This window comes from Salmo salar, chromosome ssa29 (assembly GCF_905237065.1).
Source record: "Salmo salar chromosome ssa29, Ssal_v3.1, whole genome shotgun sequence".
Taxonomy (NCBI): Eukaryota; Metazoa; Chordata; class Actinopteri; order Salmoniformes; family Salmonidae; genus Salmo; species Salmo salar.
In genome coordinates this window covers 27,778,884-27,794,975 of record NC_059470.1, presented here as the reverse complement: position 1 = coordinate 27,794,975, position 16,092 = coordinate 27,778,884, and positions in this window count along the sequence as shown.

The following is a 16,092-nucleotide window of genomic DNA, read 5'->3' as shown; positions in this document are numbered from 1 at the left end:
GAGAAAGGAAGAGTGAGAGAGATGGGGACAGAGAGAAAGGAACAGTGAGAGAGATGGGGACAGAGAGAAAGGAACAGTGAGAGAGATGGGGACAGAGAGAAAGGAACAGTGAGAGAGGGGGGACAGAGAGAAAGGAACAGTGAGAGAGATGGGGACAGAGAGAAAGGAACAGTGAGAGAGATGGGGACAGAGAGAAAGGAACAGTGAGAGAGATGGGGACAAAGTTTTATTTGTTACATTCACAAGTACAGTGAAAAGCTTAACTTGCAAGCCATACCCAACAGTGCAGTATTCAATATCAAAATAGTATAATGAATAAAAAATAAAGCCACGAGAAATAAGAAATAAGAGAGGACGCTACAGTAGGGTCAGTGCCAGTACCAAATGTTCAATGTGCAGGGATACTGCAGTATAGAGGTAGATATATACATGTAGCCAGGGATACTGGAGTATAGAGGTAGATATGTACATGTAGCCAGGGATACTGCAGTATAGAGGTAGATATATACATGTAGCCAGGGATACTGGAGTATAGAGGTAGATATGTACATGTAGCCAGGGATACTGCAGTATAGAGGTAGATATATACATGTAGGCAGGGATACTGGAGTATAGAGGTAGATATATACATGTAGCCAGGGATACTGGAGTATAGAGGTAGATATGTACATGTATCCAGGGATACTGGAGTATAGAGGTAGATATATACATGTAGGCAGGGTTACTGGAGTATAGAGGTAGATATGTACATGTAGGCAGGGTTACTGGAGTATAGAGGTAGATATGTACATGTAGCCAGGGATACTGGAGTATAGAGGTAGATATATACATGTAGCCAGGGATACTGGAGTATAGAGGTAGATATGTACATGTATCCAGGGATACTGGAGTATAGAGGTAGATATGTACATGTAGGCAGGGTTACTGGAGTATAGAGGTAGATATGTACATGTAGCCAGGGATACTGGAGTATAGAGGTAGATATATACATGTAGCCAGGGATACTGGAGTATAGAGGTAGATATATACATGTAGCCAGGGATACTGGAGTATAGAGGTAGATATGTACATGTATCCAGGGATACTGGAGTATAGAGGTAGATATGTACATGTAGGCAGGGTTACTGGAGTATAGAGGTAGATATGTACATGTAGCCAGGGATACTGGAGTATAGAGGTAGATATGTACATGTAGCCAGGGATACTGGAGTATAGAGGTAGATATATAAATGTAGCCAGGGATACTGGAGTATAGAGGTAGATATGTACATGTAGGCAGGGATACTGGAGTATAGAGGTAGATATATACATGTAGCCAGGGATACTGGAGTATAGAGGTAGATATGTACATGTAGGCAGGGATACTGGAGTATAGAGGTAGATATGTACATGTAGGCAGGGATACTGGAGTATAGAGGTAGATATATACATGTAGCCAGGGATACTGGAGTATAGAGGAAGATATGTACATGTATCCAGGGATACTGGAGTATAGAGGTAGATATGTACATGTAGGCAGGGATACTGGAGTATAGAGGTAGATATGTACATGTAGCCAGGGATACTGGAGTATAGAGGTAGATATATACATGTAGCCAGGGTTACTGGAGTATAGAGGTAGATATATACATGTAGCCAGGGTTACTGGAGTATAGAGGTAGATATGTACATGTAGCCAGGGATACTGGAGTATAGAGGTAGATATATACATGTAGCCAGGGTTACTGGAGTATAGAGGTAGATATGTACATGTAGCCAGGGATACTGGAGTATAGAGGTAGATATGTACATGTAGCCAGGGATACTGGAGTATAGAGGTAGATATATACATGTAGCCAGGGATACTGGAGTATAGAGGTAGATATGTACATGTAGCCAGGGATACTGGAGTATAGAGGTAGATATGTACATGTAGCCAGGGTTACTGGAGTATAGAGGTAGATATATACATGTAGCCAGGGTTACTGGAGTATAGAGGTAGATATGTACATGTAGCCAGGGATACTGGAGTATAGAGGTAGATATATACATGTAGCCAGGGTTACTGGAGTATAGAGGTAGATATGTACATGTAGCCAGGGTTACTGGAGTATAGAGGTAGATATGTACATGTAGCCAGGGATACTGGAGTATAGAGGTAGATATATACATGTAGCCAGGGATACTGGAGTATAGAGGTAGATATGTACATGTAGCCAGGGATACTGGAGTATAGAGGTAGATATGTACATGTAGGCAGGGATACTGGAGTATAGAGGTAGATATGTACATGTAGCCAGGGATACTGGAGTATAGAGGTAGATATATACATGTAGCCAGGGTTACTGGAGTATAGAGGTAGATATATACATGTAGCCAGGGTTACTGGAGTATAGAGGTAGATATGTACATGTAGCCAGGGATACTGGAGTATAGAGGTAGATATATACATGTAGCCAGGGTTACTGGAGTATAGAGGTAGATATGTACATGTAGCCAGGGATACTGGAGTATAGAGGTAGATATGTACATGTAGCCAGGGATACTGGAGTATAGAGGTAGATATATACATGTAGCCAGGGATACTGGAGTATAGAGGTAGATATGTACATGTAGCCAGGGATACTGGAGTATAGAGGTAGATATGTACATGTAGCCAGGGATACTGGAGTATAGAGGTAGATATATACATGTAGCCAGGGATACTGGAGTATAGAGGTAGATATGTACATGTAGGCATGGATACTGGAGTATAGAGGTAGATATGTACATGTAGGCAGGGTTTAGGAGAAAGTGACTGGTAGCAAGAACATATAAATACGCATGGTAATATACTAATGGAAATACACTGCTCAAAAAAATAAAGGGAACACTTAAACAACACAATGTAACTCCAAGTCAATCACACTTCTGTGAAATCAAACTGTCCACTTAGGAAGCAACACTGATTGACAATAAATTTCACATGCTGTTGTGCAAATGGAATAGACAACAGGTGGAAATTATAGGCAATTAGCAAGACACCCCCAATAAAGGAGTGGTTCTACAGGTGGGAACCACAGACCACTTCTCAGTTCCTATGCTTCCTGGCTGATGTTTTGGTCACTTTTGAATGCTGGCGGTGCTTTCACTCTAGTGGTAGAATGAGACGGCGTCTACAACCCACACAAGTGGCTCAGGTAGTGCAGCTCATCCAGGATGGCACATCAATGCGAGCTGTGGCAAGAAGGTTTGCTGTGTCTGTCAGCGTAGTATCCAGAGCATGGAGGCGCTACCAGGAGACAGGCCAGTACATCAGGAGACGTGGAGGAGGCCGTAGGAGGGCAACAACCCAGCAGCAGGACCGCTACCTCCGCCTTTGTGCAAGGAGGAGCAGGAGAAGCACTGCCAGAGCCCTGCAAAATGACCTCCAGCAGGCCACAGATGTGCATGTGTCTGCTCAAACGGTCAGAAACAGACTCCATGAGGGTGGTATGAGGGCCCGACGTCCACAGGTGGGGGTTGTGCTTACAGCCCAACACCGTGCAGGACGTTTGGCATTTACCAGAGAACACCAAGAGTGGCAAATTCGCCACTGGCGCCCTGTGCTCTTCACAGATGAAAGCAGGTTCACACTGAGCACGTGACAGACGTGACAGAGTCTGGAGACGCCGTGGAGAACGTTCTGCTGCCTGCAACATCCTCCAGCATGACCGGTTTGGCGGTGGGTCAGTCATGGTGTGGGGTGGCATTTCTTTGGGGGGCCGCACAGCCCTCCATGTGCTCGCCAGAGGTAGCCTGACTGCCATTAGGTACCGAGATGAGATCCTCAGACCCCTTGTGAGACCATATGCTGGTGCGGTTGGCCCTGGGTTCCTCCTAATGCAAGACAATGCTAGACCTCATGTGGCTGGAGTGTGTCAGCAGTTCCTGCAAGAAGAAGGCATTGATGCTATGGACTGGCCCGCCTGTTCCCCAGACCTGAATCCAATTGAGCACATCTGGGACATCATGTCTCGCTCCATCCACCAACGCCACGTTGCACCACAGACTGTCCAGGAGTTGGCGGATGCTTTAGTCCAGGTCTGGGAGGAGATCCCTCAGGAGACCATCCGCCACCTCATCAGGAGCATGCCCAGGCTTTGTAGGGAGGTCATACAGGTACGTGGAGGCCACACACACTACTGAGCCTCATTTTGACTTGTTTTAAGGACATTACATCAAAGTTGGATCAGCCTGTAGTGTGGTTTTCCACTTTAATTTTGAGTGTGACTCCAAATCCAGACGTCCATGGGTTGATAAATTGGATTTCCATTGATTATTTTTGTGTGATTTTGATGTCAGCACATTCAACTATGTAAAGAAAAAAGTATTTAATAAGATTATTTATTTCTTTCAGATCTAGGATGTGTTGTTTAAGTGTTCCCTTTATTTTTTTGAGCAGTATATATACAGTGCCTTCAGAAAGTGTTACAGACTGAATTTAAAATTGATTAAATATATATTTTTGTCACTGGCCTTCACACACAATACCCAATAATGTCAAAGTAGAATTATGTTTTTCAAAATTATTACAAATTTATTAAAATTGAAAAGGTGAAATGTCTTGAGTCAATAAGTATTCAACCCATTTGTTACGGCCTAAATAAGTTCAGGAGTAAAAATGTGCTTAACAAGTCACATATTACGTTGATGGACTCACTCTGGGTGCAATAATAGTTTTTAACATGAGTTTTGAATGACTACCTCATCTCTGTACCCCACACATACAATTATCTGTAAGGTCCCTCAGTCAAGCAGTGAATTTCAAACACAGATTCAACCACAAAGACCAGGGAGGTTTTTCACCACCTCGTAAAGAAGGGCCCCTATTGGTAGATGGGTAAACATATGATTATCCCCTTGAGCAGGGTGAATTTATTTTGAAAATAATGATAGACAAATGTTGTACAATCCATTTGTGGAAAGCTCTTAGAGACTTACCCTGAAAGACACACAGCTGTAATTGCTACCAGTGGTGTAAAGTACCTAAGTATAAATACTTTGAAGTACTACTTAAGTAGTTTTTTGGGTTATCTGTACTTTACTATTTATATTTTTGGCAACTTTTACTTTTACTCCACTACATTCTTAAAGAAAATAATGTACTTTTTACTGCATACATTTTTCCTGACACCCAAAAGTACTCGTTACATTTAGACAGGAAAATGGTCAAATTCACGCCCTTACCAAGAGAACATCCATAGTCATCTCTACTGCCTCTGATCTGGTAGACTCACTAAACACAAGTGCTTGGTTTGTAAACTATGCCAGAGTGTTGGAGTGAGTCCCTGGCTATCTGTAAATAAAATAAACACATCGATTTGATTATAGAACTTTACACTCAGATTTGGGCACTAATAACCACTTATATTGGAACATAGTGGCTGTACAGTAAGAAGCTATATGTGACATCAGAGATCTGTCTCCACTTCCCAGCTCTGTATGGGTTTTGACTGACAGCCGCTCTGAACTTGAGCACCGCACGTGACAAGAAGTTGCCCCCATTCCTCCTGCTAATTGGGCAACTTTTGCAATTTTTTCAAGTCTGAGTGAGGGAAATGGTGTAAATTAAGATGACTATATTTTGAAAGATGAGACGTTGAGGATTAAAATAAATACCGTTTTGATGTCGTACAAGAAAGCCATACACCCATGAGTCCAAATTTATTTGTGTATTTTAAAAACAAATTGTGGGGGGTACTTTTTACCCGTTTTTTCTCCACAGTCTTGTCTTCTTGACACACTGCTCGCTTAACCCGGAAGCCAGACGCACCAATGTGTCAGATGAAACACTGTACAGCTGGCAACCGAAGTCAGAGTGCATTCTCCCGGCTGCCATAAGGAGTCACTAGAAAGCAATGGGACAAGTACATCCCAGCCAGCCAAACCCTCCCCTAACCCAGACTACTCTGGGCCAATTGTGCGCTGCCTCATTGGTCTCCCGGTCACGGCCAGCTGCGACACAGCACGGGATTGAACCTGGATCTGTAGTGATGCCTCTAGCACTGCGATGTAGTGTCTTAGACCACTGCGCCACGCGGGAGCCATGAGTCCAAATGTGCACATTTCCAAATCATAAAACTCATGTCATATACAGTGTCAACGTCTGTATGTTTGTGCTGTGCTGTGCTGTGCTGTGCTGTGCTGTGCTGTGCTGTGCTGTGCTGTGCTGTGCTGTACTCTGCTGTATTGGGCTCCCGAGTGGCGCAGTGGTCTAAGACACTGCATCTCAGTGCAAGAGGTGTCACTGCAGTACCTGGTTTGGATCCAGGCTGCATCACATCCGGCCGTGATTGGGAGTCCCATAGGGCGGCGCACAATTTGGCCGGGGTAGGCCGTCATTGTAAATAAGAATTTGTTCTTAACTGACTTGCCTGGTAAAATAAAAAAATAATATTGTGCTGTAATGTACTGTACTGCGATGTAATGTATTGTACTGTGCTGTATTGCGCTGTAATGTATTGTACTGTACTGTACTGTGCTGTATCGTACTGTGCTGTAATGTATTGCGCTGTAATGTATTGTACTGTACTGTGCTGTATCGTACTGTGCTGTAATGTATTGCGCTGTAATGTATTGTACTGTACTGTGCTGTATCGTACTGTGCTGTAATGTATTGCGCTGTAATGTATTGCGCTGTAATGTGATGTAATGTATTGTATTGTACTGTGCTGTATCATACTGTGCTGTATTGTACTGTACTGTGCTGTATCGTACTGTGCTGTATTGTATTGTACTGTGCTGTATCGTACTGTGCTGTATTGTATTGTACTGTGCTGTATCGTACTGTGCTGTATTGTATTGTACTGTGCTGTAATGTATTGCACTGTGCCGTAATGTACTGTGCTGTAATGTACTGTGCCCTATTTTACTGTATTGTACTCTGCTCTACTATACTGTATTGTACTGAATATTTATTTACTGTACTGTACCTTTACTGTTATGTGTGTGAACGTTCATGATCCTCCTCATAAGGGAGAGAAATTAGAAAATAACTTTGAGATAAGTGGGTTTTTGGTAGCGGAATCTTCAAGGCAATGTATCTTAAACTTACTGAAGGCAGAAACAATAATCCCAAAGGAAATGTAAGTGTTTATATTAGTTGTCAGGGGTCTTAACATCAGCATTATAGTGTGTTGCTGTGTGTCTAATACCTTTTAACACTTTTTATGACAGAACCCTTTTCTGTCTGTTTGACCAGAAATCAAAGCCTTTGTCTTGGTCCACATTTGTAGGATGGAAAATGGCTGAAATTCATATATGCCTTAATTTCTCAAAACTATAGACTCTTAGCTTTCATTTGACACCCAATTTGATATGCTCCTATTAACTTCATGTTGGTGCTCATGGCTCCTTTTACATGGACATTACCACATGCGCTCCTGAACACGTTTGTGACTGAGCGTTGTGACTGAGTGTTGTGACTGAGCGTTGTGACTGAGCGTTGTGACTGAGCGTTGTGACTGAGCGTTGTGACTGAGAGTATGTGACTGAGCGTTGTGACTGAGCGTTGTGACTGAGCGTTGTGACTGAGAGTATGTGACTGAGCGTTGTGACTGAGCGTTGTGACTGAGAGTATCTGACTGAGAGTATCTGACTGAGGGTATGTGACTGAGAGTATGTGACTGAGAGTATCTGACTGAGAGTATCTGACTGAGGGTATGTGATTGAGGGTATGTGACTGAGAGTATGTGACTGAGCGTTGTGACTGAGCATTGTGACTGAGAGTGTCTGACTGAGAGTATCTGACTGAGAGTATGTGACTGAGAGTATGTGACTGAGAGTATGTGACTGAGAGTATGTGATTGAGAGTATGTGACTGAGGGTTGTGACTGAGCGTTGTGACTGAGAGTATGTGACTGAGAGTATGTGACTGAGAGTATGTGACTGAGAGTATGTGACTGAGAGTATGTGACTGAGAGTATGTGACTGAGAGTATGTGACTGAGGGTTGTGACTGAGTGTTGTGACTGAGAGTATGTGACTGAGAGTATGTGACTGAGAGTATGTGACTGAGCGTTGTGACTGAGAGTATGTGATTGAGAGTATGTGACTGAGAGTATGTGACTGAGAGTATGTGATTGAGAGTATGTGACTGAGAGTATGTGACTGAGAGTATGTGACTGAGAGTATGTGACTGAGGGTTGTGACTGAGGGTTGTGACTGAGCGTTGTGATTGAGAGTATGTGATTGAGGGTATGTGATTGAGGGTATGTGACTGAGAGTATGTGACTGAGAGTATGTGACTGAGCGTTGTGACTGAGAGTATGTGACTGAGAGTATGTGACTGAGGGTTGTGACTGAGCGTTGTGACTGAGAGTATGTGACTGAGAGTATGTGACTGAGAGTATGTGATTGAGAGTATGTGATTGAGAGTATGTGACTGAGCGTTGTGACTGAGAGTATGTGATTGAGAGTATGTGACTGAGAGTATGTGACTGAGAGTATGTGATTGAGAGTATGTGACTGAGAGTATGTGACTGAGAGTATGTGACTGAGCGTTGTGACTGAGAGTATGTGACTGAGAGTATGTGACTGAGGGTTGTGACTGAGCGTTGTGACTGAGAGTATGTGACTGAGAGTATGTGACTGAGAGTATGTGATTGAGAGTATGTGATTGAGAGTATGTGACTGAGCGTTGTGACTGAGAGTATGTGATTGAGAGTATGTGACTGAGAGTATGTGACTGAGAGTATGTGATTGAGAGTATGTGACTGAGGGTTGTGACTGAGCGTTGTGACTGAGAGTATGTGACTGAGAGTATGTGATTGAGAGTATGTGACTGAGGGTTGTGACTGAGAGTATGTGACTGAGAGTATGTGACTGAGAGTATGTGACTGAGAGTATGTGACTGAGGGTTGTGACTGAGGGTTGTGACTGAGCGTTGTGACTGAGGGTATGTGACTGAGGGTATGTGATTGAGGGTATGTGACTGAGAGTATGTGACTGAGAGTATGTGACTGAGAGTATGTGACTGAGCGTTGTGACTGAGGGTTGTGACTGAGCGTTGTGACTGAGAGTATGTGACTGAGAGTATGTGACTGAGAGTATGTGATTGAGAGTATGTGACTGAGGGTTGTGACTGAGCGTTGTGACTGAGAGTATGTGACTGAGAGTATGTGACTGAGGGTTGTGACTGAGCGTTGTGACTGAGAGTATGTGACTGAGAGTATGTGATTGAGAGTATGTGATTGAGAGTATGTGATTGAGAGTATGTGACTGAGAGTATGTGACTGAGAGTATGTGACTGAGAGTATGTGACTGAGGGTTGTGACTGAGCGTTGTGATTGAGAGTATGTGATTGAGGGTATGTGATTGAGGGTATGTGACTGAGAGTATGTGACTGAGAGTATGTGACTGAGCGTTGTGACTGAATGTTGTGACTGAGCATTGTGACTGAGCGTTGTGACTGAGAGTATGTGATTGAGAGTATGTGATTGAGAGTATGTGATTGAGAGTATGTGATTGAGAGTATGTGACTGAGCGTTGTGACTGAGAGTATGTGTGTGTGGACAGAGACATTGAGGCAGGCAAACTGAAGTGGTGAAACAAGTGAGAGAGAGAGAAAGATGGGATTAGAGAGACAGAGCATGTGTGCATGTGCGTTTCCTGGCTTACTCCCAGTTTTGGGAAAGGGGTTTCACTGTGGTAACAGGTGTGCGCATGTTCTCTGCAATGTCATCAGCAGAGCTGGTCTGTCTTTTTCTGAAAAGTTTTCTTCCAATAAACAGACCACTCTCCTCACCACCTTGCTGACACAGCACACTTTCTGACTTCCTCTCATACTCTCTCTCTTTCTTACCTCTCTGTCCCTCTCCTCTCTCTTTCTTACCTCTCACCCCCTCTCTGTCCCTCTCCTCTCTCTTTCTTACCTCTCACCCCCTCTCTGTTCCTCTCCTCTCACATTCTTAACTATCACCCCACCTTTGTCCCAATCCTCTCTTTTTCTTATCTCTTACCCCCTCTCTGTCCCTCTCCTCTCTCTTTCTTACCTATCACCCCCTCTCTGTCCCTCTCTCTTTCTTAACTCACACCCTCTCTCTGTCCCTCTCTCTTTCTTAACGCTCTCTTGTTTTCAATAAGATCATGTTCTGAGAGTGTACTGGGAAAATGTACTGACTCACTGAATAACAAGCAGAGAATAGAATCATTTTAAGCAGCTCGACTACCACAACAACACTACCACAACAACACTACCACAACAACACTACCACAACAACACTACCACAACAACACTACCACAACAGCTCCGTTCCAGCCATTATTATGAGCCTTCCTCCCCTCAGCAGCCTCCACTGCAACACACCATTGGTTGAGCTTTCTTTGCTGGGGGAAAAGAGGGGGAACATGTAGGAGCGGAAACAGGGGAAAGTTAAAGTGGAAAGAATAGGAGACGCTGACCCTTAACCCTTGAATCTGGTGGTGTTTAGTAACACCAAAGATGGTGGACAACAGATGATGTCATACTCAGGCTGTTTAGTATTGAAAAAAAATGTGTCACAGTTCCAGTTTGCTTAGGGGGTGGGTCTCCTATAGACACAGCTGGGTCTGGTCTGCTTAGTTCATCAGCTGTATATGAACCAGAAAAAATAAGGGAGTGGGATGTCTCGCTTCCTCTTCCGTATCTGGTAATACTGTGGTCGGGAGTCACTGAGCTAGCGAGGGGGAGTGTAAAGATCTACACAAAATACCTCAGGGTTAAGGGCTTGAGGCCAGGCCGGGGCTAGGGAGGGGGTACGGGCTCAGGGTTTTCTGTATATGGTCTGAGGGAATTTGGAATTAAAAAGCAGCACCCCCTCTTATGGGGAACCAAGGCACCGCCACAGAGACACTATTCAATTATTAAATATGTAATTCTGTGGACACCACAATTTCCTCACCGCTGTGAGATCACTTCCTGCCCCAGTGTTTCTGCGGGTTTCTACAGGAAGCAAAACCTCAGTTTGACCCTGGAGTTTGATCTCAATTCCTCTCTCCAAGAACACTCACCTTCCACCAGTGTGTGTGTGTGTGTGTGTGTGTGTGTGTGTGTGTGTGTGTGTGTGTGTGTGTGTGTGTGTGTGTGTGTGTGTGTGTGTGTGTTCTGTTCTGTTTTTTGCAGGTATGTTTGCGTGTAGATATGGCATATGTGGTATGCATGTCTATCAGGGGAGGAAGGGGAGGACCATCCTCATCAGTGAAATGCCCCAAAAAATAAGTGAAACGTTTAAAAAGTGATCCTTTTTAGATAAAACTATACTAAATATATTCATATGTTACCAAATAATTTATTAAAACACACTGTTTTGCAATGAAGGTCTACAGTAACTTCAACAGCACTGTCTGGGCTAGCACCATGGTGTAGCTGGAGGACAGCTAGCTTCTGTCCTCCTCTGGCTACATTGACTTCAATACAAAACCTACGAAGCTCGTAGGCCTCAACCCCTTCCATAGACATACATGGTAATTATGAACACTTATGGAGGACGTCCTCCAACCAATCAAAGCTTCTGCAGAATGAACTGATATTTTATCCATCCAATCATTGAGTTAGGATCAGAGAATGAACCTGGTGAGTTGTATTGGGATTGTGCCACAGAGCATTATGGGGGTTCTATGTGTTGAGAACCTTGGTGACATTGTTGGATGGAGATTAAGAGTGAAGAGTGATAGTTGAGCATTTTTTATATATTATTCAATTCAAATTTGTTTTTTTAAATTACAGGAGACGGAGGAGGAATATTATAAATTGTTTTCTTGTTTTTAGAACTTTATTTTTGTGTCCAGTTAGTGTAATTTATTTAAATTAGCCTTGCTAACTTCAGTAGCTAGCTAGCTACCAGTGCGATTGTGCAGTTTTCTCTGCCAAAATGGCCAACGCTGCCAAAAATGTTGTGACATTTTTGTTGAAGAACTCCTTTCATTCTCTGGGGTACACGGAAAAGGTGTGAATTAAAAGCGAGTGTTGACCTCTGCCTGAGATCAGATTCATGAAAAATAATGAAAAGGTGAGGGCGTTCAATACCACCTGGTATCAAAAGTATATCTGTTTAACAGGGAGCCTTTCATCAAGCCGCCTGTATTGCTGGCCTCGCCTGCTTTTTGGAAAGTCTGAGCCTTGGTCAAAAGGTGGGTACTGTGACCTGAAGAACATCGATCATTCAGCTAAACAGAATAACAAAAGCAGGGAGCGTATCAATGCCCACATCAGATTCAAGGTTCTGGGATAAAGCTTATGAACACCAAAGCTTGTCAACACCACCACATTTTTGGGCATGCAAGAATCCGCTTTTAGAGGACACGACGAGAGGGAAAGTTCCGGCAACAAGGGCAACTACAAGGAGCTTGCAGAGGTCACTACACGCTACGATGCTTTACTTGCTGAACATATCAAACTTTCTATTGTCTTTTCTGGGATGTCGAAAACAATTCTGAATGATTTGATAGTGTCATGACTGTCCTGATCAGGTCAGGGTACAGGAGACCACCACCCTACAGATTATCTCCCAAAACCCCAACAGAGGAGGAGAGATCTAGGGGTCTGAAGATGTGGGGGTTTTATGACCCCTGACCCCTGATTCGGAAAAACTGGTCCATCATAGCCCTTATAAAACCTTTTTACAACTGATTAATCACTGTCATACCTTATAGGGTCCAGAGTTTTCCTAGTTAGGTTAACGTATAAGGAAAAACTCCAGGCCCCAAGGGGTAAAAATTGCCCCACAGCTCTGGGACCTATGGTGCCACCAGTCTGACTGCTCTGGGACCTATGGTGTCCCCAGTCTGACCGCTCTGGGACCTATGGTGCCACCAGTCTGACCGCTCTGGGACCTATGGTGCCACCAGTCTGACCGCTCTGGGACCTATGGTGTCCCCAGTCTGACCGCTCTGGGACCTATGGTGTCCCCAGTCTGACCGCTCTGGGACCTATGGTGTCCCCAGTCTGACTGCTCTGGGACCTATGGTGTCACCAGTCTGACTGCTCTGGGACCTATGGTGTCACCAGTCTGACTGCTCTGGGACCTATGGTGTCACCAGTCTGACCGCTCTGGGACCTATGGTGCCACCAGTCTGACTGCTCTGGGACCTATGGTGTCACCAGTCTGACCGCTCTGGGACCTATGGTGTCACCAGTCTGACCGCTCTGGGACCTATGGTGTCCCCAGTCTGACCGCTCTGGGACCTATGGTGTCACCAGTCTGACCGCTCTGGGACCTATGGTGTCCCCAGTCTGACTGCTCTGGGACCTATGGTGTCCCCAGTCTGACCGCTCTGGGACCTATGGTGTCACCAGTCTGACCGCTCTGGGACCTATGGTGTCCCCAGTCTGACCGCTCTGGGACCTACGGTGTCCCCAGTCTGACCGCTCTGGGACCTATGGTGTCCCCAGTCTGCAGTTGTCAGTTATGGTCAGGTATGTGGATGATCAGGGCTTTATTCAGGAACGTTTCTTGGGCGAGATGTGCGGTCTGAGATGTCTGAGTTTAACTTCATAGAGAAACTTGTGTCCAAACTGCCGATGACACAGCTGTAATGGAATGTATCTGCTATTTGTATTTACAGCTAAGTCCCCTCCTGTTCCCTGACTAAGAGTCGATGACTACTCCACTCCACTACCATTGTCAACTTTCTCCTGACATGAACTGAAGCCATGTCTCATGTGCCCGCTCATCCACTGGCACATTGAATGTTTCCCCTCCAAGCACTTTGAGTACCCTTAACAATTTTCTCTCATTACTGTATGTTGAGTCAATCACAAACACAATCACATTATGACACATCAACGATTTTACTCCTTGTGTCACGGTTGTCGAAAGGAGGAGCAGACCAAAGTGGAGCGTGTGTGTCATTCCACATTTTATTTACACTGTGAAACTATGCAATACATAAATAAACTGAACAACAACAAACCGTGACGCAGAGGTGACACATACACTGACTCAAAAACAATCTCCCACAAACCCAGGTGGGAAAAACCCCTATTTAAGTATGATCTCCAATTAGAGACAACAAGGACCAGCTGCCTCTAATTGGAGATCATCCCAAAAAACCAACAACATAGAAATACAAAACTAGAACCTGAACATAGAAATATGAAACATAGAAAACACCCCCTGTCACGCCCTGACCTACTCCACCATAGAAAATAACATCTTTCTATGGTCAGGAGGTGACACCTTGCTTGAATTAACTCATTCTTAGCTCCTTTGTCTAACTGTGTAGTGTGTTGTGTTGTTGATGAATAAAGATAAACAATACATAAAAATATCCATTTATGTTTAATTATTGTGCAATTTATATAGGCTACGTTGAGGTTTTTCTTTAATTACTTTAGGCTATCTGGTATTACTGCATAAATCTAAACTTTAGGGTTTAACTGTACACGAGGCAAATAGCCTACACAGCCAATTGACAAATAACGCCGTTAGGAAGGGCAGAAAATGTTAATGTCAACTCACGGAGAAATAAACGACATTGTCGAAGTTTAAATCAATAAGACAAAAGCTGCGAAAGGAGAGTAGAAAGTAAAGAGAAGGGAGGGCCAGAAAAGTAATGTTTGGGAAAGATTTGGTGAAGTTGTAAAAGAGGATGATAACAGTGCTGGCTTTGTTATGTGTGATTGTTTTGAGGCTCTATACAAATTCCAGTCTCAGGACGGGACTTCAAAAACATTCCTATGGCACCTCAATGGAACTGTAGCCTACTGTTTAGATCGGTTAAATGGAAACTGGAATCTGGACATTGACAAACCAGAATAACCTATTGTTTTTTGTCGAACTCCAATGTCCTCTGATAGTACTAGTCCCGTGTGAATAGACATCCCTGTGTTTTGAGAGAAATGTCTGAGTTTGACAGGTGTTGCTCGCGGTTTGATCAAGAAAACAATAACTGATTCGATAAATTGAACGAAGTGCTGCGCATAGTTTATATATGAAGGGCCTATATGTATGGACTTTTACAGTGAAAGCTTTGTGCGACTGAATTGAACATCGTCAAATGCATCATAAAAAATATTGCACATCTGGAATAACGGACATTCTGGGGTAACAGATACATAATCAATGTTCTCTACTAGTCCCGAGGGGAATAGGGCTATAGCCTTAATAATAACTCCTGCAGAATTAAGCATTTCTTTTATACACTAAATGTAGGCAACATATGGACATGGGAACAGGAATGGAGAAATATGACTTTTTTCTTTCTGCATCTTTAGAGAATGTAATGCTCAGTTAGATACCATCTGTAGAGTTTCTGTCTTCATCATAAAAACATCATAAAAGCTGATTAGTATTTCAACCACATAAAATATACATCGAAGCCGAACTGAAATCTTATCAGAAACACGTTGGGTCGTTTTCAAAACGTTATTTTTCGTTACATCCGGTCAAACTGATGTCATTTGGACATTTTGCACATAAAGTATTTTTGTTGTTGCTTTATTGTATTTCCTCCCCAGTAACTAAACGTCTTTATTGTATTTCCTCCCCAGTACCTAAATGTCTTTATTGTATTTCCTCCCCAGTACCTAAACGTCTTTATTGTATTTCCTCCCCAGTACCTAAATGTCTTTATTGTATTTCCTCCCCAGTACCTAAACGTCTTTATTGTATTTCCTCCCCATTACCTAAACGTCTTTATTGTATTTCCTCCCCATTACCTAAACGTCTTTATTGTATTTCCTCCCCAGTAACTAAACGTCTTTATTGTATTTCCTCCCCAGTACCTAAACGTCTTTATTGTATTTCCTCCCCAGTACCTAAATGTCTTTATTGTATTTCCTCCCCAGTACCTAAACGTCTTTATTGTATTTTCTCCCCAGTACCTAAACGTCTTTATTGTATTTTCTCCCCAGTACCTAAACGTCTGTTTCCTTTCTCACCCTATCTGTTTCCTTTCTCACCCTATCTGTTTCCTTTCTCACCCGTTCTGTTTCCTTTCTCACCCTCTCTGTTTCCTTTCTCACCCTCTCTGTTTCCTTTCTCACCCCCTCTGTTTCCTTTCTCACCCACTCTGTTTCCTTTCTCACCCTTCTTTGATTCCTCTCAACCTTTTTTATTTCCTCTCACCCTCTGTTTCCTTTCTCACCCTCTCTGTTTCCTTTCTCATCCCCTCT